At 39.5% G+C, this 27,803-nt stretch overlaps 1 protein-coding gene across 5 annotated transcripts in view; it reads left to right on the top strand.

Moving 5' to 3' along the window:
- CSGALNACT1 (chondroitin sulfate N-acetylgalactosaminyltransferase 1) overlaps positions 1-27,803 on the top strand; it is a 419,176-nt gene that overhangs the window by 231,754 nt on the left and 159,619 nt on the right. Inside the window, exon 1 of one of the 5 annotated variants that reach the window (XM_056116698.1) lies at positions 3,057-3,285. The exons of 3 other annotated variants lie outside the window; for them this stretch is intronic. The gene's annotated coding sequence lies outside the window, so the exon portion shown is untranslated. Of the gene's footprint in view, positions 1-3,056; positions 3,286-19,426; positions 19,479-27,803 lie in introns of those variants that run through there. One more of the 5 variants, XM_056116701.1, reaches the window with a different exon arrangement.

Here is a 27,803-nt window from a genome sequence, read left to right as displayed (position 1 = left end):
TGTACCTAGGTCGGGAAGTCAACATGATAAATGACCTGGCACCCGAGCTGTGCAGGAGGAAGAGAGCGGCTTGGAACACCTTCAAAAACGTCGAAGATATAGCTAAGAGGACGAAGAACCTCCAGCTCTGGGCACATGTCTTTGATTCCACTGTTCTTCCTGCATTAACATATGCCTCAGAGACTTGGGCCCTACGAAAACAGGATGAGAACGCTATTCAGGTCTCACAAAGAAGAATTGAAAGGGCTATGCTTGGAATATCATGTTTCACTCAAATGAGAGAAAGAATCCAGAGTTCCGACATCCATCGACGATCAAGAATCAGGGATGCTGTCTCGTTTGCCAAGATGTCAAAAATCAGATGGGCTGGTCACGTAATGAGATTTAAAGACGACCGCTGGACTAGAGCTGTTACCAACTGGATCCCACGGAATGTCAAAAGACCGCGTGGCCCCCCACCTACCAGATGGTCAGACTTCTTCATCAAGATCATGAACGATCGGTTTGAGGCTCTTCATGTTCCCAGAGCGAACAGGTGCCATTGGGCTACACTAGCATGCGACAGGGACAAATGGAGACATTACTGGTGCCCGCTTGTGAAATTTTTTTGATAGCATAGTGAGTTTGCCTTGCATGCAGCACATTTGCCTTGCATGCAGCCAACATGGGTTTGATCCCAGGTACCTTCTATGGTCCCCTGAGCACTGCTAGGAGTGATCCCTGAGTCAGAACCAGAAGTAAGCACTGATAACCACGTGGTGTGTTCCCCAAGCAAAAATAAAAAAATAAAAAACAAAAAGTCATAGAAAATGCCCTCAATTCCTCATACTGACAGAAGTTCCAGCAGCCCCATCTACACCGCACAGTCTTAGGCACACAAAAGCCCAGCTTCATGGTCTCAGGACTGATCTCAAAGCAATGCTAAACGGATCAAACTCCCAAGTATATTAGCCTTTGAGCTGAAAACTGGGCTCTCTTGTGGGAGTGGGGAAGGCCCAGTACCAGGCCTGATGAAACCCCGGCAGTTGCACCCACACCTTACAGTGTCTGGCATAAAAATGGCCGAGCTTCACAGCTTCACGACTAATCTCAAGAGATGCCAAGCCCAAGAATTGTCCCAGTTCCATAGCTTCTGGGGCCTGAGGGCATGTACATAGTTGTAGAACATGAGTGCATGTATGTGACCACACAGCAAATTCCACACAATACTATTGACCCTGCAAATTAGCACAGCAAATTAGATGGAAAAGTAGCATCGAAGCCCACTCAGTAAGTGAAAGTAATAACACAGAAGGTTCAACTGGCAACAAACAACTCAATAAATCCTCAATGACTTTAATACCACCATTGTGAGATACAACAATTTTCACGAGTTTTCTTGTATGCAACTATTTTTTAAAAAATAATTCTATTTACTCTTTTATTGTAACAAACAATATAAAATACATTATTTTGTTCCTGTTAAGGGGGCAGACTAGGAGGGTGGGAAACTGGGGACAATGGTGAAGGGAAGGTCACACTGGCGGCAGGATTGGTTTGGAACACTGAGTATCCAGACAACTGTATTATGAACAACTGTGTAATTATAGACTTTGTGTTATGATCAATTTTGTAAACCACAGTGATTTTCTTTTTTTCTTTCTTATTATATAGAGCTTGTGTCTATATGAAAAGATTAATATTTGTTGAGCCTATTGTAATCATTTCTAAATATATGTAAATCAAAGTCCTTATACCCTAAAAAGGTTAATAGTAATATATGTCAATGATTTTCTATAAAACTGGGAAAAAGAAACATCTGAAAGTGATTTTCTTTAGTCACTGAGACTCAAGGATGGGAAAAGAGACCTTAAAATTCCCTTTTGTTGGAATGCCCTGCCACAGAGGCAGGGTGGGATGGGGGGGAAGGGGGGTGGGAGGGATACTGGGATCCGTGGTGGTGGGAAATCGGCACTGGTGGCCATTTTTTTCACTAATAAATTTTTTTTAAAAAAAATCCCTTTTGTTATAGTGAGGGGTCAGGGAAAGCCCAGAATGAACTCAGAGCCTTGCATATGCTAACTGTGTGCTAACATTTGAGCTCTGTCCCTGGCTCAGGAAAGCTATATACCTGACCCAAGATAGCTATCTTATTCAATTTAAACATTATATGGATGTTTTTTAATAAAGTAAAATTATCTATTTACAAGAGAATGCATTTACATGTTTAAATGTATTTCACAAACATTTTTAAAATTGACATTTATTTTACATAACCAGCAGCAAGTGATCCCTTTAAAATTTTTTCCCCATTTTATTTAAACACCATGGTTTACAAGGTTGTTAATGATGCCTTTGTTACAGGCATTCAATATTCCAATATCAATCCCACTGCCAGTGTGAACTTCTCCCCACTGTTGTCCTCGTTTTCCCAACCACTCCTCAAGCCTGCCCCCTTTGCGGGCCCAAAATAATTTATTTTATACTGCTCATTATTATTAAATGACTAGTGAAATTATAAAAAAATACTTCAGCAAAAGAAAATTTATGAAAATTGTTATATCTCACTATAGGGAAATTAATTCCTTGTCTGAGATTCATTAAGTTGTTATTGGTTGAGCCTTCTCTGTTATTTTTTTTTGTTATTTAAGCTTAGTTGGCTACTATGTTACTTTTCTATCTAATTTGATGTTCTCCCACTGGGATGTCAGTATTTGTGACTATTTGCTCCAGAAAATCCAGAATATTAATGTAGGCAGTGAGCTTCCCTGAAATTACCAGACATTTTCAACACTTGGCATCTCTGGAGCTCTGTCATGAGGCGATAGAGTCGGCCATTGGCATTGTGGCAGGTAGCGCTGAGGGCACAGTGTATGACACTGCCCAGCACAGGGCCCCATGGGGAAGCTCCCAACCCCCCAAAATGCCTCAAGTAGTGAGCAAACTCTCCATAGAATAGTGATTTCTTTGGGTGGTTTTTTTTTTTCCTTTGGCATTATGGACCTTTCATCTCTTGACTTTTTAAAAATCTTTTTTCAGTTAGTAATACTATCTTTTTGTATATGTTTATATTGCAGGGTGAAAAAAATAAAAAGAAAGTCTGCTTGTAGGCACTGGCGAGTTCTAAGAAGGTATTTTTGGAAAGGTATTTCTCTGAAAGAAATTTTCGATGATTCAGCCTCTGACAGCTTCCTCTTGAAAGATCTTGGCAGTTAATCGACTTGGTGAAAACACAGGAGCATCTTGTGACATTCAGTGGTGATGGCAAGACAACAACTTGGTCTACTGAAAGATCACAAGATATAGGTATGTTTTATACTTTTTTAAATCTGATATGGAGAAAATTTTTAAAATATTTCAAAAATCAGAACTATATCAGTAATTATCTGATTTTAAAAAGTGAATGGCGAGTCAAACAAAGAGAAACATGAAAGCTTAGTATGTTCCTTTAATTTTTGATTTTATGTATTTTTGGAGGACTGGAACTGAGCAGAGCTTAGGGCCTGTGGTCTATTCCTGCTCATGTTTGTCCCTGATATGCTGAGGAAACAGTAGGTTAGATCCCGGAAGAACTGGGGGATTTAATGGCATTAGTGAGAGAAGTCAGGACCTCACACATGCCATGCTGTTTCCTGACAAGTCTCCTGTAAACAGCCAGTCTCTGCTCATCTGAGCTAATTAGTGATTTGTTAAGTACTATTTAATTTAGTTGCTGCCACTGGTTGAATTAAAGTGGGAATTTTCACATTGGATAAGACAATTCTCATTTTGAGATTGTTTTCTGTTTTGGAGAGGGTGGGGGACTTCCAGGCAGTGCTCAGGACCTTGGGAGCATTCCTGGTTCTACTCAGCAAACTGGAAGGGACGCTTCACTGTTTAGGTCTTGAAAGGTGGTGCTTGTCAGGCCCAATAGTGCTGGGAATCCTCAGGGAAGCCCCGTGGTGTTGGGAACAGGGACCCCTACACCATGTAGTGCTCCAGGCTAACAATTTTATTGAGGGCCAGAATATATTACAGGTATCAGGGCACCTGAGTACAAGCATGGGATCTGGGTTTGATTCTGGTACCACATACCCCACACTTTAGCATCAGAGGGTGTTGCCCTGGATCCCCTAAGCACAAACAAAAGGCACTGGATGTCTCGAGAGCTGCGGGACCTGGGGAAATTCATGATTAGTCCCCACCACTGAACAACCTGGCCTGCTCTGCTGACTATTCCAAGACTTGTCCCTGGGCCCGCTAAGCAATGATTTTAATTGTGATAAAAGTTCCCTTGCCCATATTCTTTGAAAAGCTCCTAAAGTATCCAATATTTTAGACATACTGTGTATTTTAAAGAATTCTGTATATGTATATAAAAGTATCACTGAAACTGCATTTTAAAATTTTAATTGAAAGTTTTGACATTAAAAATTCAATATAGATAAAATATGTCATCTTAAGCATTTGAAACTTAGTTACTTACTTGAGATCAGAGGTTTCAGTATATTAGCATTGTTGTAGAACCATCACTGCTGTACATACTTAGAACTTGATCTTTAACAACACTACTCCCTTTAAACAGTAGCTCTTTTCTTCTCTCCTTCCTACCAGTGGTTTCTGGTAACCACTGGTCTACTTTCTGTTTCTATGAATTTAACTACACCTAACACATCATACCAGTGCAATCGCATAGTTTTGTTTCTTGATTTCAACTTATTTCACTTATGAATATATACTCAAATTTCCCTCATTATATATAGCATGTGTCAGAATTTTCTTCTTTTTGGGTGATGTTCCATTTTGTGTATATGTTGTATTTTGTTCATCCATCATCTGCCAGTGGACACTTGGGATGTGGCGCCCCCCACCCCCTAGTGCCTGCCTACCTTTGATCTCACCAAGTAGTGATGCTATGAACACTGATCTATGGATATCTGTTCACGTCATGAAGGGCCAATTTCTAACCACCATTTAAGGTCCTTATAACTCATCATAAACTGAAGAAGAATTTGACTAATAATATATATAATGAAAATTTAAGAATATACATGGAAAACACTTTGAGAACATACCAAGAGGAGAAAATGTGAGAGTATGAGATTTTTCTTTTTGCTTAGTTTGAGGAAGCCAGGCAAAGACAGTAACCATTTGACCTTGCTCAAACAGCTATTTGATTAACTCCCCACCTGATGCTGGATAGTTTAATTGTTGCCCCGATCACAGATGATGAAGATAGCTAAACCTACCTGATTCAGGGGCCAGTGGAAGATATTAGATCACTGGGGTTTCATGTAAGTGAGTTATTCTTACTGTCATACTATTTTTCTCCAGAATGGTTGAGTAACATCGAGACAATTCTCTGAAGTGCCAGAGATTATTCCAAGTATTTACATTCTAAATGATTTGATGACACATTTAATAACACTTTAATTATTTAAAAATAATGGACCATAACTGGTAGTGCTCAAGGCTTACTCCTGTGTTTCTGTTTGGTACATTTGACCTCTGTCCAGTGGGGATCGGTTGCAGAGGCAGAATATAAGGAGACAAAAATACAAGGACTGAGCCTTAGGGTTGCCTGATAGGCCCTGAGTAAGCTTATGGGCTGGCCATTTATTCTACATAATATTGCTTCCTCACCCTGACTCCAATCACATGAGCCGTTGTTTATACTGACAGAGACATTAAGAACAGTTAGTAAGCACATACATGAAAAGCAGAAGCTGGGGATTTCACACAGCAAAACAGCAGGTGTCAGAGCACTGTATATCATCTTATTGTCTACAAATAAAGATAATCTGACTTCCTCTTTCCTAATTTGTATCCCTTTCAGTTACTTTTCTTACCTGATTGCTGTTGCCAAGATTTCTAGTACAATGTTCAATAAGAGTGGGGACAGCAGACATTATTGCCTTGTGCCTGGTCTTAATGGGAATGCTTTCAGTTTTTAACCAATAAGAATAATATTGGCTATGGGATTTTTATTGATAGTTGTCACTAACTTTAGGAAGGTTCCTTCCACACCTATCTTATTTAGAGTTTTTTAAATCATGAATGGGTGTTGGATCTTGCCGGAAACTTTTTCTACATCAACTGATATCATAATATGATTTTTAGCTTTCTTTTTACTGATGTGATATTATGTTAATTTATTTCTATATTCTGAACCATCCTTGCATCTCTGGGACGAATCCCACTTGATCATGAAATATGGTTTTTCTGATGTTCTTTTGGATTTGCTTTGCTAAGATTTTGTTGAGGATTTTTGTATCAATGTTCATTAAGAAATTGGCCTGAAAACTTCCTTTTATGTAGTATCTCTGTCAGCTTTAGATATCAGTGTAATGTTAGCTTCACAGAAGGTGCTAGGAAGGAGTTCTGTTTCTTTGATATTTTGGAAAATTTTAAGGATCGACAGCTCTGGAGATTTGATTAAACTCACCTGTAAACCCAACTTTTGTTCTTGGGGATATTCTTAATTACTGTTTCAATTTTCTTGTTTGCGATTTACCTGTTCAGACTTTCTAATTCATTCTCATTCAGTTTTGGAAGATTACATATTTCTAGAAATCTGCCCATTTCTTCTAGATTCTCCAGCTTAATAGAGTAGAGTTGCTCATAATAAGTGCTCATGATTTCTTGGATTTCTGGGGATTCTGTTGTAATTTCTGATACAGTTTATTTGAGCACTTTCTCTTTTCCTCATATGAATTTAGCCAATGGTTTGTCTATCTTGTTTATTCTTTTTAAGAACCAGATCCTGGTTTCATAGATTCTTTGTATTGTGTTCTTGGTTTATATATTGTTGATTTTTTCTCTAGTTTTTATTATTTATTTTTTCTACTAGTATTTGGATTCATTTCTTGTTGGTTCTCCAGATATTTAAGTTGGAAAACCCCATCCCCAGCCTACCTCTATGGGAGGCACTTTTTTTCTTTTTCTCTCTCTCCTTTTCATTTTGTGCAAAACTAAGAGGTCATTTTGTTTGTTCAGGGAATTCAGTACTTTTATCGGGAAGGTAAGGCTGGAGTAGCTTTTTAACTGGGTGACATTTAGGTTGTTGATTTTATCTTTTTCTTCTGTCCTTATCTAGGTTATGAGTTTCCTCCTAAGTACTACTTTTGCTATGCCTTATGGATTTGGGTAACTTTTTTCTTCATTATCATTAGTCTCAGAAAACTTTTTATTTCTTCCTTGTTTTCCTCCTTGATCCAGTTCTTATGTAGCAACATGTTGTTCAGTCTCCAGGTGTCATGTCTCCCCATCTTCTTTTACTGGATAATTTCTATCTCTGTGGCATTGTGATTTGATAGGATTCTTGGTATAATTCTTGTGTTTGTTAGTTATGTAAGTTAAACTTATGTCCTAAAATGTGATCTTTCCTGGAGAATGTTCCAGGTATAATAGAAAACATATATTCAGCTCTTTGAGAATGTAAGGCCCTTTATAAATCCATTAGTTCCAGCTCTTCTAGTTACTCATTTAGGGGTTTTGTGTGTTTACTGATATCCTGTCTAGCGGATCTATCCAAGGTAATATTGGGGTATTAAAGTCTTCCACTACTATTATGCTTCCATGCTTCCATTGTGAGTAAAAGGCTTATAGACTTTGATTAGAGTTAGTATTTCTTGGTTTACTGTTCCCTTGATCAATAAGTAGTGTCCATTCCTGTCTTTACCTACTTTCTTTATTATTTATTAATATAAGAGTAGTGCTATTTATTCAGTCGCTGATTAAGCTGACTGAAGTAGGCATGAACTCCACATTGCTTAATTTTTTTAATTGAATATCAGAGAAATAGACCATTTAGACCATTACAGAGGTGTTCACGATTGGGTTTCAGTCATACAATCACCCAGCACCCATCCCCCCACCACTGTACATTTCCCATCATCAATGTTCCCACCATCCACCAACTCCCACCCCCACTCCCCAGCCTACTCCTATGGGAGGCACTTTTCTTCTTTTTCTCTCTCTCCTTTTAATTTTGTGCAATACTGAGAGGTCATATTGTTTGTTCAGGGCATTCAGTATTTTTATCAGGAAGGTAAGGCTGGAGTAGCTTTTTAACTAGGTGGCAGCTTTGGGGTGTGGGCGTCACTGCTGAGGCTTCTGGAAGTACACGGAGGTGGAGGAAGGTAGCCCATCCTGGCCATGAGAAAGCCTGGAGATTCCAGTCACAAAACTCAAAAAATATATGAATTTTTGGCAGATTATATATCAAAGAGATCCATACTGAGATGGTGGAGTCCAACAGCGGGTATGGGAGTGATTTGGTATTGTGGGAGCAAGTGGCTGCCAGAGACTTTGCTTGGGAGGGCACCAGGCTGACCCATCCCCCTCTGATTTACCCTGGTCTGTTCAGCTTTGAGAGGGTCTGAGATTAACTGCGGCTTTTGATCTCTTTAGAGATTTATTTATGGGTCTTTAAAGCATGGTCAATAAACATGCTTTTATAGCTGAGCTGGAAAGTGATTTTTGGGCATGGTTCCCACATACCTAATTTTGGACATACAATTTCACAGGAAACTTGGTCCCAAGTTGTTGGGGTCCAGACAGAGGCACAGTGGCAATTTTGGTATATCAGGGAACTCGAAGGCACCATCAGGCTGCTGATGCACTTGCCCTGCAGGTACAGATTGATCTTCTGGCAGCACCACACCTCCATAATTACTTTCTTTAGATTGAATGCACTTTGTTCTGATATAAGTATGACTGTCCCAGCTTTTTTTCTTCATTGACTTGTATAATTGTTTTCCATCCTTTTACTCCAAGTCTGTGTTCATCCTGTGACTTAAGATATGTTTCCTGTAAAGAGAAAATGGATGGATTTGTTTCCTGATCCAACCTGCCACTCTATGCTTTTTGATGGGAGAGTTTAGTCCATTAACATTCAACAATAGTATTGATCTAAAGGGCTGTGTCACCATTTTACTGTGTAGGATTGTGGCTTATACAAGTGGTGGTTTGGTTTGCATAAATGGCCTTTCAGTAGTTTATTCAGGGTCAGTTTAGTTATCACAAGCTCTTGTTTGTCTGAGAATGCTTTTCTTTTTTAATGTAGCACTACTGCTATTTATTCAGCCAGTGATTAAGCTGATTGAATTGGGCATGAACTCCACATGACTTTTTTTTATTGAATCACCATAAGACACAGTTACAAAGTTTTCATATTCGAGATTCAGCTGTACAATGATTGAACACCCATCCCTCCACCAGTGCACAATTTCCATCACCAGTGTCCCTATATATTCCCCCTCCCCCATCCCAGTATTCACCCTGCCTCCATGGCAGGCAATTTCCCGAATACTCTCTCTCTACTTTTGGGCATTATGTTTTGCTCGAACTTTTCTGGAAGTACAGGGAGATGGGTACAGGTACAGGTTGACCTGCTGGCAGCACCATAACCCCTGAGAATGCTTTTATCCTTCCCTCCCACCTAAATGAGAGTTTTCCTGGGTATTGGACTCTAGGTTGAAAGTTAGTTTCATTCAGTAAATTGAATATGTCTTTTCACTCTTTCTCACCTATACTGTTTGATATGGGAAGACTTTTGTGATTTTTGTGTTATTTCCTGTATTTCTCGGGTTTGTCTTCTTTCTTGCTGCTTTAAAAATTTCATCTCACTTTTTTTTCTGCCATTTTGATTACTGTATGTCTTAGTGTTGGTCTATTTTGTTTGGTACTTCTTTTGACCTCTTGAATCTGTGCAGCTGCCTCCCTAAAGATAGTGGGAAATTTCTCAACTCTTATCTCTCCCACACTTTTTAAAAAAATTTTATCACCGTGAGATACAGTTACAAAGCTTTCATGTTTGCGTTTCAGTCATACAATGATCAAACACCCATCCCTCCACCAATGCACAGTTTCCACCACCAATGTCCCCAGTACCCACGCCCCCGCCACCTTCCCAACTCTTCCCCTGCTTCTACAACAGACAATTTCCCTCATACTCTCTCTGTACTTTTGGGCATTAAAGTTTGCAATATAGATACTGAGAGGTCACGTTTGGTCCTTTACATACATTCAGCACACATCTCCCATCCCAAACTATCCCTCCAACCATCATTGTCTTAATGATCCCTTATCTATTCCAGTTGCCTTCTCCCCCAGCTCTCTCCCACCACTCTCTTTTCACATTCATCTTTTTCTTTTTCTTCTGATACTCCTATAGTTTGGAGATTATTCTTCCCATCTTTGTTTACTGAGTACCTCAACATTTTCTTCCGTGCTTTTGTTTCTCTTTCCGTTTCAGCTTCTTCGTCAATGCTGGACTGCTTTTTGTCTTCAGGTTTGTCTGAATGGTTTTCTACTCCACCCCACCCCCATGAAATTCTGTTACTATGGCTTTCTACTGTGTTCTTTAGCTCCTTCATTTCCATTTGTATGGAATCTCTCTGAAAAAGTTCTTCTCTGAGTTTGTTAAATTTATCATTGAGTGATTGCTTAATTTCACTGCCAAGTGCTTGCTTAATTTGTTTCTAGTGCAGTGAGTGTTGATGTTAGGGCCTCATCTACTAGACTTTCTGGATTTCTGTCCCTTTCTAGGACTGCAGCTGAATTCTTTAGTTTCGCCATTGTTCTTTGAGTTTTGTGGGTCTTATTGATGGAAGTTTAGATTCCCAGTTACTTGAGAACAGATTTGTTAGGTTGTTAATACCAGGTGATTACCAATACTACATCTGCTGTGCAGGTTATTTTCCTTATGGTGTAATGTTGTTTGAGTATGCTCCCAGTCCCCTCCAAATTGTCAATTAGCTACTCACTTGAGTTATCTGACATTTAAATCAGTGTACAGTCTGTGAAACAGGAATGTCCCTCCCCATTTACCCCCAGTATAAGATATATATGAAGTAATTTCTTTGTATGGACATCCTAGCATCTGAGTGGTTTTGGGTTTAGAGGTTAGAGTGAAGTGAGCTGGAACCCATACTTGGCACAGTGGTGGGGGCTGGAGATGGCACAGGGCTGCAGAATCCTCACCTCCACAAAGGGAAGCCTGGGGACAAATACAGTGGAAATGAGTCCTAATAAATTATGTTCCTTTTAGTGTTGAATAAGAGAAATAAAACCTCAGTCTTTGGCGGTAGCACATACTCCAGTTGTGCGCTAAATTTTTGATGCTTCAGGCAAAGAGCAGATTTAGTGTTCAAATTGTGTCTAAATCTCTAGTTTGACAGCCCTGTTCTTGTGGTCACCACACTGTTCTTTTCTTATAAACTAAATAGCAAACGACCTATAAAAAGTTACAATAGTCTTTCTATAATAGAAAGTCCCATTACTTTGGCAGCATTCTATTATAATGTATTTTGTTAAAGGAGAGCCAGAATCTTTATGTCTCTATCTCTAAAAATGACAATTTTAATAATGATAATATATTTTATGCATTAGAAACAGCAAAACATATTCATCTAGTAAAAGATAAAATTTTGTCTTAGGGCTCTTTGGGAGGGCTTCCCAGGACCCACATCCACACCCACATCCCACACCCACATCCATTTATTCCAATCCCAGTGGAAACAGGACAGTGAATCTTGGGAACAGCAGACCCATCCCCTCCTCCTTCCTCTGTCCCCTACCACCAATAAATTAGTCCCCACCCCTATCAGGGCCTAGAACCCTCTCTGCCAGTTCCAGCCCAGATCTGGGGTGCCTTCCCATCCTGAATGTATGCCCTTTCCATGGCCTGGGGAGCCCAGACCCTAATGTCTGAGTGTGGCCCAATCTTGATCTGGCCTGGAGGGCATGTTTGCCCCCAACTTGCCTTTTTTGGGGCTGACACCCCCTGAAGGAGGGTGTCTAAGTTTTTTTTTCTGAAACAAGTGTCTTTATTGCTGTACCGTACAAATATAAGGAGGGGAAGGCCAGGGGGAGGCAGAGAATCATCAGATAAATGACATACATACACAGAAAGGAAAAAGACCCCTCTCCCCAAGAAACCCACCCCCACCCCAGGATGTCTTTCTATGAACTACCTAGTACAGGAGGTGGGTGTTATTCTATTATAATGTATTTTGTTAAAGAGAGCCAGGATATTTATGTCTCTATCTCTAAAAATGACAAGTTTAATAATGATAATCTATTTTATCATAGATCAAAATCACGAGAACTAAATTCAAACTCCTGGAGCAGTAAGGGGTGGGGATGGGGAGTTGGGGGCAGATGGGGAGTTGGGGGTGGGCCAGGAGAGCAGAGGACCTCAGGTGGAGCTCCCCCATGCAGTCAACACCCCTCCCTGGGATGAAATGCACGGCCCAGGCCCAAACCCTCCCCCATCTCAGACACAGATGCACATGCACATGCAAACTCTAGTCTGAGTCGCTACTCATACCCCCGGCATGCACAGGCCTGGGGCCCCCACACACGCCCACAGCAGACACATGTTCACCTTAAGGCTGCAGAATGTGGGGCTCAAAGACAGGGAGTAAGGGAGGCACCTTCTCAGAGGCCCCCACTCAGGAAGTACCAGACACCAGCCCTGCCCCCGGGCCCTGGCCAATACTGTCTCAGTGTGAGATTGTAGGTATATCACGACAGGGTCTGTGGATCAGTTCTGTCCTACTGTGGAGAAAATAGACTCAGTGACAAAACTGAGGAGAAAGATTTCTCAAACATAGGTAAGGTCTGACAGAATTTGTGTGTAGCTTTTCTGTGTCTTCTCTATGAAAAGGCCCATGAAATCTTGTGCACATGTCTCTGCCCAGAAAAGCCCACCGGAAACTTGGGGTTTAGGGTTTTTTATGGGGGGATGAGCATACAGGCATTTTTTGTATACCAACCTTTCCAATTTTCCAGGGTCTCAGAAAAAAAGCAGAAGTTTATCATAAATCACTTTGTTTGTATAAACTGTAGGTATGGCAAAAGAGTCTTATCAGCTAGGGAACTCTTCATAAAAATGTAGGGAAATTTTTACAAGCTAAGTTCCCAGACAACAATGAAGGGCCAATCTTAGAAACAAGCCTTCCTGAGGATGATAGCCTCAGGCCTGCCATGTTATCCTTTCTTGCACAGGCCTGTACTTTATTTTGGTAAACAGTTTGCCAAATTACACAGGATGTTAAGTGATAGTGATTGGGAAAGACAATATCATTTCTCTGAGTTGTTATCAGATTCTGCATTTGATAAAGGTATCCAAAAATTAGAACATTTTAGGAGATTCTGTATAATATGTCTATTATTAGAAACCTCAAATATATTTTAAAATTATAATTAATTAACAATCTGAATTTTATATTTTGCATATTTATATGAATGCTTTCAGAATTGAGCGCAGCATCATCAGTTTATCAGGTTAAATTAGATCTTACAAGTCACCACTTAAAAAATGGAAAGAGGAGATGTGCAGAGACTTTCTCAAAGAAGACTTACAGATAACCAACAGGCTTGTGAATAAGGGCTCATCATTACTGATTATCAGCGGTGTGCAAATCAAAACACACCACTGAAAATTACCTATATCAAAGTCATAAACAAACAGTTCTGGCAGAGATACAGTGAAAAAGGAACTCTCACACATTGTTGGCAGCCTGTTTGATGGCCCAGTCTTTAAGGAAAACAGAATGAAGACTTCCTAAAAAATTAAAGCTAGAACTACCTTATGTCCCATCAATTTCACTTCTCGTATCCTCAAACACAAAAATATTAATCTGCAAAGCTGCATGCAGACCTGTGTTAATTTTAACACTATTTACAATGGCTAAGATCAGAAAACAATCCAACTGCCCCACAGTAGATGAGTGGTTAAATAACGTATATTATACTTAAGTGAAAGGAAAGATAAAAACCTTGTGATCATATCAATAGATACAGAGGAAGCTTTTGACAAGATCCAACACTGATTAACGATAAAAACCTTCAATAAAAAGAGTTGGAAGGAACTTTTCTCAAGATAGTAATGACCATCTATAATAATCCCACAGATAACACTACTTAAAAATTATTTATATATTGAAGCACCATGATATACAAAGTTATTCATGATTGAGTTTTAGTTCAAGCACCAACCCCTTAACTGTAGGATAACACTGTTTTGTCCTTCCTCAGGTAGCTTAGGTTTATCAGGTCACACCCATCTAAGGACACTGAACTTGTATTGCAAGCAATGTCCTTTCTGTGTGGACACAGGAAGACAGTTAATATTATGCTTTGTAACTTGGGATTTGATTGACTCCGAATAATATTTACTCCTGGGCATCTGCTTTCTTGACTCAGTTGCCCTTAGTTCCTAGCACCCCAAAAGCAGGGTCCTGATGATGGACTGAATGGACCCAGGGCAAGCTGTGAGCTACCCCAGCATCGAAATGGGCCAGGCCAAAGCACCGCGGTACTCAACTATAAGTTGAGGGCATGATCATGGACAAATGCTGTCATGATCCAAAGTAAGTAACGACCAGACTAGGACCCTGTTAGGGCTAGGAAGAATAACCTGGCCTGAAGACTGTGGAATGTATAGGAGATGTTTATATCTCTTACTGTGCTCACACAGAATGACATTGCTAGAAATATTAGAAGTAAATTTACTACAATTATTTAAGTAGATTACTAGCTGAGGAAAGAACATGCCCTTGTTAGGATCCCACCCTTGAGCAGATTTCCTAGTAATCTGGAGTAATCTCTTTAGATGAGATTTTATCCTCGAGTTAATCTCCTGGAGGAGTGGTTTTACCTCTCATGTTGATTTGTCAATATTCAACCCACCTTTATGTCACCACCTTATGTGATTGCTATATAAACTAAGATTGGAAGCTCGGAGATGGAGAGTCAGAGCAAGAGGGGCTCAAGCTTGAGAGAAAGAACAGCCGTCCCGATCCAGACCACACACAGGGCTCAAGAGCACGAATGCAGGTGGTGAGAAAGAGCCATCCAGTGAGCCCGTGAACACACAACCTTCGGCATGATAAGATTTTACACTTAACCAGTGTTCACTTTCCTCCATCAGTGTCCTCAGTTTCCCATCTGACCACCCTGCCTGCCTCTATGGAAGACACTTTTTTTTTCCTTTTAGGTACTGTGTTTTGCTATGCTGTTACTAAAATGTATCATTCATGTCATTTTACCTCCTTTGAGCACCCAGTCATTCTTACTAGTGAAAAATGAAAGCATTCCTTCCCAGATAAGGTACACAGCAAGGATGTCCACTGTCTCCACTTTCATTCAATATAGTATTAGAAGTACTGGCTACATTAGTTGGTGAGAAAAACAAACCAAAGCAAACCAAAGGGATCCAAATGGGAAAACAACAAGTTAAATAATGACTATTTACAGATAACATGTTAATATACATAGAAGATCCTTAAGAGTCCACAAAAAATCTCCCAGAAACAATAAATCAATACACCAAAGTAGACGCTACAAAGTTAATGCACAAAAATAGGTCACTTTCTTGTATATAAAGAATGAATCAGCAGAAAAAACAATCAAGGAGTCTACCCCATTTAAAATAGTTGTCAAAAAACACCAGGTATCTAGAAACCAATTTAACAGAAGATGTGGGAGAGAGAAAAACCATGATTATTTATTTTTTTGTTGAATCACTGTGAGATACAGTTACAAAGCTTTCATGTTTGAGTTTTAGGTGTACAATGATCGAACACCCATCACTCCACCAGTGGACATTTTCCACCACCAATGTCCACAGTATCACCCCCTCTTTTCTCTCCCCACGCCTCTATGGCATATAATTTCCTCCATACTCTCCCTCCACTTTTGGGCATTATGGTTTACAATACATATACTGAGAGGCTATCATGTTTGGTCCTTTATCTACTTTCAGCACACATCTCCCATCCTGAATGATCCCTCCAACCATCATTGACTTAGTGATTCCTTCTCTATTCCAGCTGCTTTCTCCCCCAGCTCATGAAGCAGGCTTCCAACTATGGGGCAATATTCCTGGCCCTTGTGTCTATTGTCTTTGAGTGTCATTCTCATATTATGTTATTTTATATTCCACAAATGAGTTCAGTCGAGATAATAATAAGATTATTATCTTATTATCTCATTCCTACTTTGGACAAACTTGAAGGCTATCGAATGTAGCCTGCCCACAGGGCAGAGTCTGGCAAACTCCCCATGGCGTATCAAATATGCCAAATACCAGTAACAATGATGGGTCTCATTCTCCTAAAGAGCCTTGAATATAATCTCAGGGCTAGGATGAAAGAGACGTTACTGGGGCCTGCTCGAGGCAATCGACGAATAACAGGATGATGAAATGAAAAATGAAAATGAGTTCAGTCATTCTATGTCTGTCCCCCTCTTTCTGACTCATTTCACTTAGCATAATACACTTCATGACCATCCACTTATAAACAAATTTCATGACTTTATCTTTCCTAACAGCTGCATAGTATTCCATTGTGTAGATGTACCAAAGTTTCTTTAAACACTTGTCTGTTCTGGCACTTAGGCTGTTTCCAGATTCTGTTTCTTGTGAACAGTGCTGCAATGAACATACAGGTGCAGATGTCATTTATACTGTGCTTTTTGCACCCTCGGGATATATTCCCAGAACTGGGACTGTGGGTTCATATGGAAGCTCAATTTCTAGCTTTTGAAGGAAGGCCCAGATTGTGTCCCAAATAGGCCGGACCAGTTGGCATTCCCACCAACAATGAAAGAGAGTCCCTTTCTCCCCATATCTGTACCAGCACTGGTTGTTCTTGTTGATATTTTTTATGTAAGATAGTCTATGTGGTATGATGATGATATTTTGATTTGCATCTCCCTGGTGATTAGTGATGAAGAGCATTTTTTTCATGTGTTTTCATTTTTTTCATTTATATTTCTTTTTTAAGAAATTTTTTTTTCATTTCTTCTGCTCATTTTTTGATGGAGTTGGAGGGTTTTTTTTCTTGTATAGTTCTACTAATGTCTTGTATAACTGTGATAACTTTAAATAGCTTAAGGAAGAAGACCTTGGAAAATTAAAAAATATTCCATGCTCATGAGTTGGAAGAATAAATATTCAAGTGACTCTCTTACCTAAGCTGCTATAGGGATTAAATGCAATCCCCATCCAAATTCCAGATAGGTCAGTAATAAAGTTTGTATGAAATAAGAAGATGCCATAAATATCCCAAGATATACTGCATAATAAGAAGTTGGGAGGTATCTCATTATCTAATTTAAAGCTGTACTATAAAGGTATAGTGATCAAAACTGTATGGTACTGTAATAAAGATAGGCTCTCTGATAAGTCAGTCAAAATAAAGTATCCCAAGATAAAACCCTATATTTATGAACAGTTTATGTTCAATAAAGGAGCTGAGAATATAAAATACTGTAGAGATAGCCTCTTTACAAATGCTGTTGGGAAAACGGGATTACCACATGTGAAAAATTCAAGCTTGATCCATATCTCACACCTTACACAAAAGTCAGGTTAGAGTGAATCAAAGACCTTGAGATTCAACTAGAAACCATAAAGCATACTGAGGAAAATATAAGCAGAAAACTCAAAGTTTGGGCTCAAAGGTATCTTTACTGATAGGATAACATAGGCAACAGAGGATAGAGGCAACAGGATAAAAAATAAACTACATCAAGTCAAAGAATTTCTGCTTGACAAAAGAAACAAGCTAAAGCTAGAAGAGAGGTAACCAAATGGGAATACATATTTGCATTCAAACATCAGATAAAGGGTTGATGCCAGATCAACAACAAAAAATCCCCAAACCCTATCAAAAACTGGGGATAAGAAATGAACAGACACTTTTCAGAGGAAGACAGGCAGATGGCCATGAAAAAATGTTCAGCATCAGTCATCATTAGGGAAATCCAAATTAAGATGACAAAAAGGCATCACCTCATATTAGCAAGAATGGTATGTATTAAGTAGCAGGAACCATCTGTGCTGGAAGGGATGCTCATTCACTATTGTGGGAATGCTGTCTGGTTCAACCTCTGTTAAAAGCAGAAAAGAGAGATCTCAGTAAACTTGGAACTGAGTTGCCATATGACCCCCAAATTCCACTTTTTGGAATCTACCCCAAAGGGGAAAATTCATTCAAGAGGACATATGCACATTGTTATTTATTGATTCCCTTATTACAGTATCTAGGATATGGAATCAACCTTGGTGTCCAATGACAGGTGAATGATTCCAGTGGTGTGGTATATACACACAATGGAATATTATGCAGCTGTAAGAAATGATGAAATCATACCATTTTCTGCAACCTGGTTGGTACTGATATTATATTGAGGGAAGTAAGTTAGAAGAAGAAGAAAGACAAATACAGGATAATCTCACTTATCTGAGGTATACAGAATAACTGGACAAGGAAATGTAATGTAATAAATGGGGGATGAGTAGACCATACTTGATTCCAGAGATCGGGAGGAGAAGGACAGAAGGAAAGATATCAAGTGGGGAAGGAAGAAGATGAGAGCTGGAATGGGAGGACAGAGTTCTGGGCCTTACGTATGCTAGTGATGTGGGATAGTAGTATAGCTATGTAATCAAAGTATGGACTCAACAGCACTGAAAACATGAGATCCAAGCTGCAACCACCGAGCTTTGAAATGGAGGAGGGAAAGAGGAGTCTGGGAGTAGCATGTGAATACTGGTGGAGGGAAGTTGACATTGGTGGTGGGATTGGTGTTAAAATATTGTATGCCTAAAACTCAAATATTGATAATGTTTTCAATCATGATCTTTAATTTTAAAAAATCATGGTATATGTACCACAGAAGTGCTACTCAGTTATAATGATAAATAAAATTTTGCTACAGATTTTATGGAACTGGATGGTGTCATGAAGTGAGTCAGAAGGAGAAAATTAAATACTGGATTATATTGTACATAAAATATGAAGAAACAAAACAGTGAACAGACAATTGCCAGTGAAAACAAACCCTAAGATTCTGCCAACAGAACTGAGGCTGCCAAAGAGGAAGGAGTTGGGGTATAGCAAGAAGGGACCCAGGGATAGTGGTAGAGAGAGGCAGATTGGGACTCTGGTGGTGGGTGTGATGTAGTAGCATTGTAAGTGTAAAATATTAATAATGCTATTGTAAACCATTATAGCACAATAAAAATAGATTATATCTAACTGCCAGTAGCTTAGTTTAGACCTGAGATTCCAAATTAATTTGCCTTATTATCTCCCTTTCTGGGGGCTGGAGCCATAGCACAGTGGTAGGGCGTTTGCCTTACACACACCCAACATGGCCGACCTGAGTTCGATTCCTCCACCCCTCTTGGAGAGCCTGGCAAGCTACCGAGAGTATCTTGCCTGCACGGCAAAGCCTGGCAAGCTATCCGTGATGTATTCGATATGCCAAACACAGTAACAACAAAGTCTCCAATGGAGACGTTACTGGGCCCGCTCGAGCAGATCGATGAATGAGAGGACAGTGATACAGTTACAGTGATCTCCCTTTCTAGAAAAAAATTTATCAATGTGACCCTAATTAACCCAAGACTGCTGCCACCCCCCCGCCCCCCCCACCCCCCCCGCCTTGGATTTTCCCATCTCCTCCCAGGGGACTAACATCCACTCTGGGAAACACTGGTGAGAATATGTTCTCCTTTTTGTTGGATGATAAAACCTGTGGGTAAGGTTTGTGGAGTCATTCAAACGTCTCTGATATTTCATTATAGAATACTGAAAACTGACTTAGGGTTTAGTAGAGAGCAAAACTGAAACCTAGAGAAGGACTTCATAAAGTACTTACATTGTTACTTTCATAAAATTAACCTCGCAGTTTTAGAGCCATTTAAGTACTAAAACTATATAGAAATTTAATTTTATTTTTGGTTTTGTTTTAAATAACTATTCTAATAAATCAAATGAAGCAAGAGGTTTATATAGGTTAATAAATAAAAATGATGGAGTAAAGTAGCTAGCAGAAGACTGTTTACCTTCATATTATAAGACATGGTTTGCTCTTCTGCACAGATTTGTAAAATGCCTTCATACAAATTAATCATCATGTCTTGTCACAGTCATCTGTTAGGATTTTACAAGCTGACATTCAGAATCTTAGGTGGTTGAAATTCAGGAGGGCAGCATGAGCTTGTGAAATAGGCAGAGACATCCGGGACTTTGTAGACTGTCATCAGGAGCAAGACCACTAACCTGTTGTTTAAAATGTTCATGATATGCCTTTGCGCAAACAGTTTTAATCTTCTGTGAAATGAGCATTCTTACTTCTCTTGCTTAGGTGACATGATACAACTCCAGTTTGACTGACTGTGTTTTCTTGAGTAGAGCTTGAGATAGAATGCTTTTGGGTTTATCTAAAAGACTTCTAAGGGGCTATTACATTGTGTGCATGTGCATGTGTGTGTGTGTGTGCATGTGTGCGCATGTGTTTATGCGTGTATGTGTGAGCACACACATATGTGTGCAGGAGGGGTCATGCTTGCTTGATTTTGTGCTGTGTCACTTGTTTCATGGGTACTAAGAATTCAATCCTTTTCAAAACCAAATGTCTCACTGAGGAGAGCATTCAGAAAATGACTCCCTGCCATTTCATCTCTCTACTTGCCAATGCTGCTGGACCTCAGGGGCAGGGTAGAAGACCCACTTCCATTATTCTCACTAAGATGACATGACAGCATTATTATTTCATGTTACCACAGCTTTTTAATCAATCAGTTTAAGCATCTATATAAGAGTAGAAACAAAGATAGAAAATCTCCTTGGATTGATTTTTCATAATTGAATTTACCCATGCTGAAGTTTCCTTTTCTTTTCTATAAGCACATCTTGTCATCATTGCAGGATATATTGATAACTGAAGACCTTTTCTGGCAAATTCTGTGAGATCAAATGAGAACTGTCAAAAGCAATATTCCACACCAGTCTAAGGAATATCATTTAAAAATAATCTCCAGTCAGGCATTCAATACTAGTTTTAAGGAATAAGAATGTGGAGACATTCAAGAATTGTATTTATTTTCAATTATAAAATGTATTTTGTTAAAGTACTGAAAAATCTTTGAGTGACATACTAACAACAGTAAAAAGAAATTCTCTACTTCAGAGAGAAAATATGTATTACTGTGTTATATGGAGTCATTGTGATATCTATAATAAGAAAGACGCGGTTCTTTAAGTAACTGTGTGGGTACAGGGTGGGTGTGGAAAGGGACTGGTGTACAGGCAACTACAGCCCTAAAGTGAGTCATACTATTTTAGATGAATACATGGGTGGGACATTTAGCTTGGTGTCACACAGTTCTTGGGAGGTGTCATTTAAGCTTGGACTGAAGGGTATATGGACATTATTCTTGAAGTTCTGTTAGGAGAGGAAAGTCTTCCACAGAAAGTAAACAGGATGAACAAAGCTCAGCATGTGCAGTGAAGTCATGCTTTGTTGGACAATTTGTGGGCATCAGTCATATGACTAGCATAATTTCTTTTTTTTATTTGTATAGTGTCTCTCCTTAGTTGATATCCTAGGGTATTTTTTTCAATAATGAGATTTATGAGCATTTATTGTGTGCCAGAAATTTTAAACTTAAATGTTGTCATTTCTAAATCTACACTGTGAGATAATGTGTCAGGAATGAGGAGCAGGGATAGAAGACCTGCTTCATTATCTCGAATAAGATGGCATGACAGCATTTTTGTTTGTTTCATGATAACACAGCCTTTTTAGCAATCAGTTTGAGCATCTATATAAGAATACAACAGATGGAAGGCCCATAATTAAGTGTCTAAGACTTGATTTTCTGGATGCATATTTAGATTGTTAGACTATTTTGGTAGCAAGGAAAAACCTGGGAGTTAGGACACTGTAAGAAAAACATAAGGAGGTATAATTTTATAGGGATTTTACAGGGATAGTAAATGTTCATTTTCTTGGAACCTGAGACAACTGTAGAGATGTTATTTTGTATTATCTGTTTAGCTTTAGGAATTTATGATCTTGGACTGTTTCATGGTTCTGCTGCTCTCTGTGTATCTCTGCATAGCTTCCACAGATCAGTAGACCAAATATCTCTATATTTCGTCAGTCAAGTCTGATGGGCCCAGCTACTTACCTACTTATTCTAATAGAATTTTCTTTCTAGACTATCTTATTGTTTCCAACTTCTGCCCTCTGTTCCAAGAGCCATCTCACTGACAACTTGTGCCCAGTAATCTCAAAACAGGGAATGGGGGCACCAGAGTCAAATGGCCAACATTTCTAGGATTAGTTGTGGCAATTTTTTCTTCAAGGGTAAATACTACTGTGATAAATACTAACGTATATTTTTGGTATACAGTATGGTTACTACAGTGTTCATTGAACCCTCCCTCCTTTTGTCTGGAAAGCATTATGAATCATTTATCTCAATTGCATTACATTGCTTGGCATTTAAATTTTTTTAATAAAGTAGTTCACAATATTAGATTACACTTAATATTCAACCCAATTGCACTACCATTACATCCCCATATTTCAGGTATTTCCATCCTAAACCCCAATCTTTGCCCAAAATAATTTTGCAGAACCAAAATAATATAGTATTTCCCTCTAAGGATGGTTGCCTTCTACGTTGAAACCCATCAAGTATGGTGTGGTACTCTTGGGAGTATGGGTAAAATATATACTATGAAGTGTCCAGGAAAAGGTTCACTTGTGGGTGAGTCTCCACCCGAGTGTGTGGAGAGCAGCCTTGAGTGTGGCGGCGGTTGAGTTCTGGAGGTTTTCAGCTGCCAGGACTGGGTTCCTTAGGATGGGAGGTCTCTCACCCGCCTCCCTCTGGGGTGCCCCAAGTGAAACAGCCTGGCTTGGGGTCCATGGCATGGTTATGGCTAGCATCATGTTATGCTTTCTTCTGGGAGAGGACATGTGATCTGGATTGTGGCCGATGACAAGGTTATTTGGCACCAGTGCGTGGCTTATCAGCATGACTACTGAGTTGCCAGAGACGGGGCTGTTCAGTGTTTTTTAAATTTTATTTTTATAAAGTTGTTCACAATATTTTATTACACATAATATTCAAACACCAGTCCCACCACCATTACACCTTTCCACCACATTTCCATCCAAAACCCCAAACAAACCCTGCCCCCAAAGCAGAACAGAAATAATTTATTTTGTGTTGCTTGTTATGAATCACTGTATCACTGTCATCCCATTGTTCATTGATTTGCTTGAGTGGGTGCCAGTAACGTCTCCATTCGTCCCAACCCTCGGACGTTAGCAGCCTTTACTTATCCTTCCCAACGGTGCCTTATTGGAGGCTCTTTCAGGGTCAGAGGAATGAGACCCGTATTGTTACTGTTTTTGGAATATCAAATATACTACAGGAAGCTTGCCAGGCTCTGCTGTACGGGCAGAATATTCTCAGTAGCTTGCTGGGCTCTCTTAGAGAAACAGAGGATGTATATAAGATAATACAAGCAAGAATGTTAAAACCAAACATATGTGTGCTGCTTTAGGTACATCAGTGGGCTAGACCATAAGAGGTCGAGCGGCTGCGAATATTTGCTATGAATAATCCGCTAAAAAGGAGACAAAAAATGTTTCTTGGGGGAAAGTGTGTGAAGATTTTTGTATCTGCATGCCAGGCTGAAACATTAACCTCTGAGTTATATGGCCTTCAAAGTTATTTTTATAAATGCATGTTGAATTTTGTTAAATTTTTTAAACATATCAGCTGATAAATCATATGGTTGTCTTCAATAGCCAATGAAGTAGGTACATTATAATGTAATGTAATTAAATGTATGGGTTCCCCTCCTCTTGCAACAGGAATCATGTTTAGAAATTTTGAATGTAAAGAAACAGAGTGAAAAATATGATTATCTCAGTTACAAGAAAAATCTTCACAGCTACTAATTTGGGTCTACTAATCATTGTTTAAATGATTGTAAATGTTGTTACTATTAATGGAAACTCAGTTGAATTAGTGGTTTTGAGTATTATTGTATTTTTCCACACCTTGTAATAGGAAAGTTGGTTAATGAATCATTCATATCAAGATCTTTATACATAGTTATCAACTTTCACCCCATTTTTTTCACTGAAATTACAATTATAAATTACTTAGTTATCTTAGACCATCACTGTATGACTGTATCACTATCATCCTGTTGTTCATCCAGTTTCCTCGAACAGGCACCAGTAACGTCTCCATTCTTCCTAGCCCTGAGATTTTAGCAAGTGCCACATTGAAGGCGCCTTCAGGGTCAGGGGAATGAGACCCATCGTTGTTACTGAGTTTTGGCATATCGAATATGCCATAGGGAGTTTGCCAGACGAGGCCATGCAGGCAGGATACACTCGGTAGTCTGTTGGGCTCTCCAAGAGTGAGAACTAGACAATAAGAGGTTGCTTCCAAGAGCTGGGTCTTGGCTGTTGATGGGATAACATGGCGCCGGGGGCCGTTGATGGGATAACATGGTGGGTGTAATGCCTAGCTACTGGAATATGGGGGATCTGGGTGGAGGAGGCCCAGTCCTGATCTGAGCAGGCTTGGAGATCTCAGCCCCGGGTCCCTCACACCTGGTTTCCTCTACTGCTTCCTTCATGTGTGAGGCTCGCTTAAAGTGTGGAGAGTGGTCTTAAACATGGCTGTGACTGGTTCCAGAGGTCTTCAGCTGCCGGGGCTCTTCTCGGGGAAGGGGGGGGAAACTCAACCCGCCCCCCCCCCCCCAAGGGGCCCTGGTGAGGATAGCCAGGCACGGGGACAGGAGACTCTGCTCTTAGACCATCAGTTTGGGAAATAGTTAAGAAGCATTTTTAATGATGAATTCTTTGAAGTGCCTGGAGAACTTCCTTAAATATTTTAACACCTTTAGAGATAGAAAGCTTCACTAATAACTTCATAAAATTAAACATGGAGGAGAATACTTCTTTTCTTTTTCATTTGTGCTTAATAGACACAGAACTGCTAATTTTGAATTAGATTTTAAATTTTATAATGAATTACCAAAATATTCTGTACACATTCTTCCACTTAACATTATTGGTTTTAAGTCTTTGCTCTCTGGCTTTCTAAACACTCTTTTCTTTTTCTATAAACTCTGTGTGTGACCTTAGCTTTAATCCCTGCTTTTTTATTATTTTAAAATTTTTAAAAATGTTTAATTGAATCACTGTGAGATTACAAACTGCAATCTTTGTAACCTTAAAAAGCTGTTTATGATTAGGTTTCAGTCATACAGTGTTCCAACACCCATCCCTCCATCAGTGTATATTTCCCAGCACCAGTGTTCCCAGTTTCCCTCCCATTACTCCACCCACCAAGCTCACTCCCCAGCCTGCTTCTTTTCTCTTTTTCCTCTCTGTCTCTCTCTCTGTCTCTCTCTGTCTCTGTCTCTCTCTCTCTCTCTCTCTCTCTCTCTCTCTCTCTGTCATTGTGATTTACAATATTGACCACCACAAAAATTTTTGTAAGCCTTCTGGAATGAAACATCTCTGGGCATGAAATATTGTGAAATGCAATGTAAAAGATATTGTTATAACCACCAAACTGTTTGAATTAAAAACCCTCATCTGATATTTCAGAAGAAAATATTGCCAAATGTGAGATTAGTCCTAATAAGTTGCTGATTATAACTATGATTTCTTACAGGCATTTTTTAAATGCCTCTTTAAACTGTCATTCCTGCTGCATCTTAGATATATAGTTTAGATCTCTCGGGGCTTTGCCACTTCTGATTCAATTTTCTATTACTTCTGCCTCTAGTTCTGCCAAGAAATAGTTCTTGGTGGATTTTATTCCATCTTCTCAGGCCCGTGGCTTACTTGGCTCACTGGCTTCTTCAGGTCATAACAGGTATGTTTTCTCTCTTATACATCACTATCTCTAGCACTGACAGCTTTTGAGTTCCCTGCAATTTACTCCTATAGTATAGAGAGTAGCTGCAGTCCCACAAACTTTTATCTATGTTTTTGAGAGCCTGGCAAGCTCCCCGTGACATATTCAATATGCCAGACACAGTAACAACAAAGTCTCTAATGGAGACGTTACTGGGCCCATCGGGGGGGCCTTTATCTTATCTTTTAAAGAATGCTTTATTTTTCAAACTTTAATTTTTCATGCCCTCCTGTTGATCATCGATTTGCTCGAGCGGGCCCAGTAACGTCTCCATTGGAGACTTTGTTGTTACTGTGTTTGGCATATCGAATACGTCACAGGGAGCTTGCCAGGCTCTGCCGTGCGGGCGAGATACTCTCGGTAGCCTGCCGGGCTCTCCGAGAGGGGCGGAGGAATCGAACTCGGGTTGGCCATGTTGGCTGCGTGCAAGGCAGACACCCTACCCGCTGTGCTATCGCTCCAGCCCCACTTTTGTTTATATGCTGGATTATGTTGATTGAGGAAACAAGGGCCAGACTGGTTGATGATAAGTAGCTGTTTATTCCCATCTCAGTCCCACCATTTATTCCATTCTCATCATGCACCTGTTCCAGTCTCATACTCCCCTCATTCCCGTCTCTTACTTTCTCCCCCCATCTCCCATTAGTTATCAGCCCAATCTCCAAGGTTGGGGGTAGCAACTACACATAGGCCAGATAGCACAATCAACATATGTAAAGCCTTTCCCTCTGGGGAAGCTCTTCTAAGGCAAAGATCTCATCCAGCTAGATCTGCCCAAGGGCAGAATTTCATCTAAGGGCAATTTCTCCTTTCCTTAGTTCATACCCATATAAATAGTCATCTTAAGTTTACTTCTTAATAATATTTCTAATCATTTTGTATGGACACAGTAAGGAAATATATTAAGCTTAAAGAGTGGCTCTCTTAGGGACATCTTGCTATATATCCCAGATAGTTCTCAGGCCAGATTAGTGCTTTCTAATCCAGCAGGGTCCTTGTCCAATAATTTCCCTTTTGATCATGACAGAATTTGTCCATGACTGTGCTCTTAATTTATAAGTTTTATGGTGCTTGACCTGTCCTTTTTCAGTGTCAGGGTAGCTCATAGCTTGCCCTGGGTCCATTCAGTCCTTCGTTGGGACCCTACTTTTGGGGTGCTAAGAACTAAGGGCAACTGAGGCTTAAGTTGAGTAAATATGACAGATGCCCAGGAGTAAATATTTTTTGGAGTCAATTAACTCCAAAGTTACAAAAGCATTAATTGTCTTCCTATGTCTATACAAAAAGGATATTGCTCTAAAGTAAACTGTGCAAAGGGAAAGAGAAAAACAATATTTCCCTTACAAATACAAAATCCAGAGTACTTAGAAGGATCTGGCCTTACAAGTCATAGGGTTCGATTTGGGGATATATGTGATTAACAGATAGGGGAAGCAGAGCACAAAGGAGAGGTTAAAGATAAACACAGAGGAATCAGAGTGTCTCTGGAGCACTATGTTGGGCATAATCCAATAAACCTAAACTCCCTGTAGCAAGGGAGAAAGATAGAAAAAAAAAGGACAAGCCAATGTTATCTTACAGTTTTCTTGAGATTAGAAAAAGGAAAACAGAAGTTTGGAAAACTAGAGTTTCTGAGAAGCAAACTTTTCACTCCCTTTCAGAGGCCATTGTCTCCAAAAAGGGAGGGGAAGTAGGGAGAAATCTGGAGCACGATCAGCTTGAAAGAGAGTAAACTCTAGTCTGGCAGTGACCAATAGTAATATTTGAGATGATCCAGAGAGGTGTCCCAAAAGATATTTATCCCTAAATAAGATAGGACAGGAAGTCTGTTCCATGCACTCCTGGGGTATGAAAATGAAGTTAAATTCTGTTGAACAAAATAAAATTCCTTTACCAGAAGAAGTAATATAGTCATGTTGGTTCAGTGTAAGGTGATATCTGCTGCCTAAAGGTGAGGAAGCCTTACCATACTTGAGAGCTTAAACCCAGAGAAGGCCAGAAAGTGACCAAGGTTATTTAGTTGGTAAATGAAGAGTATATGGAGATGCTATTGAATTATATGCTATTGAATGTT

The sequence above is a fragment of the Sorex fumeus genome, unplaced genomic scaffold, assembly GCF_029834395.1.
Source record: "Sorex fumeus unplaced genomic scaffold, SorFum_2.1 ptg000033l, whole genome shotgun sequence".
Lineage (NCBI taxonomy): Eukaryota > Metazoa > Chordata > Mammalia > Eulipotyphla > Soricidae > Sorex > Sorex fumeus.
Note: the sequence above shows the minus strand (reverse complement) of the source record. Positions and strands in the feature narration are given on the sequence as shown.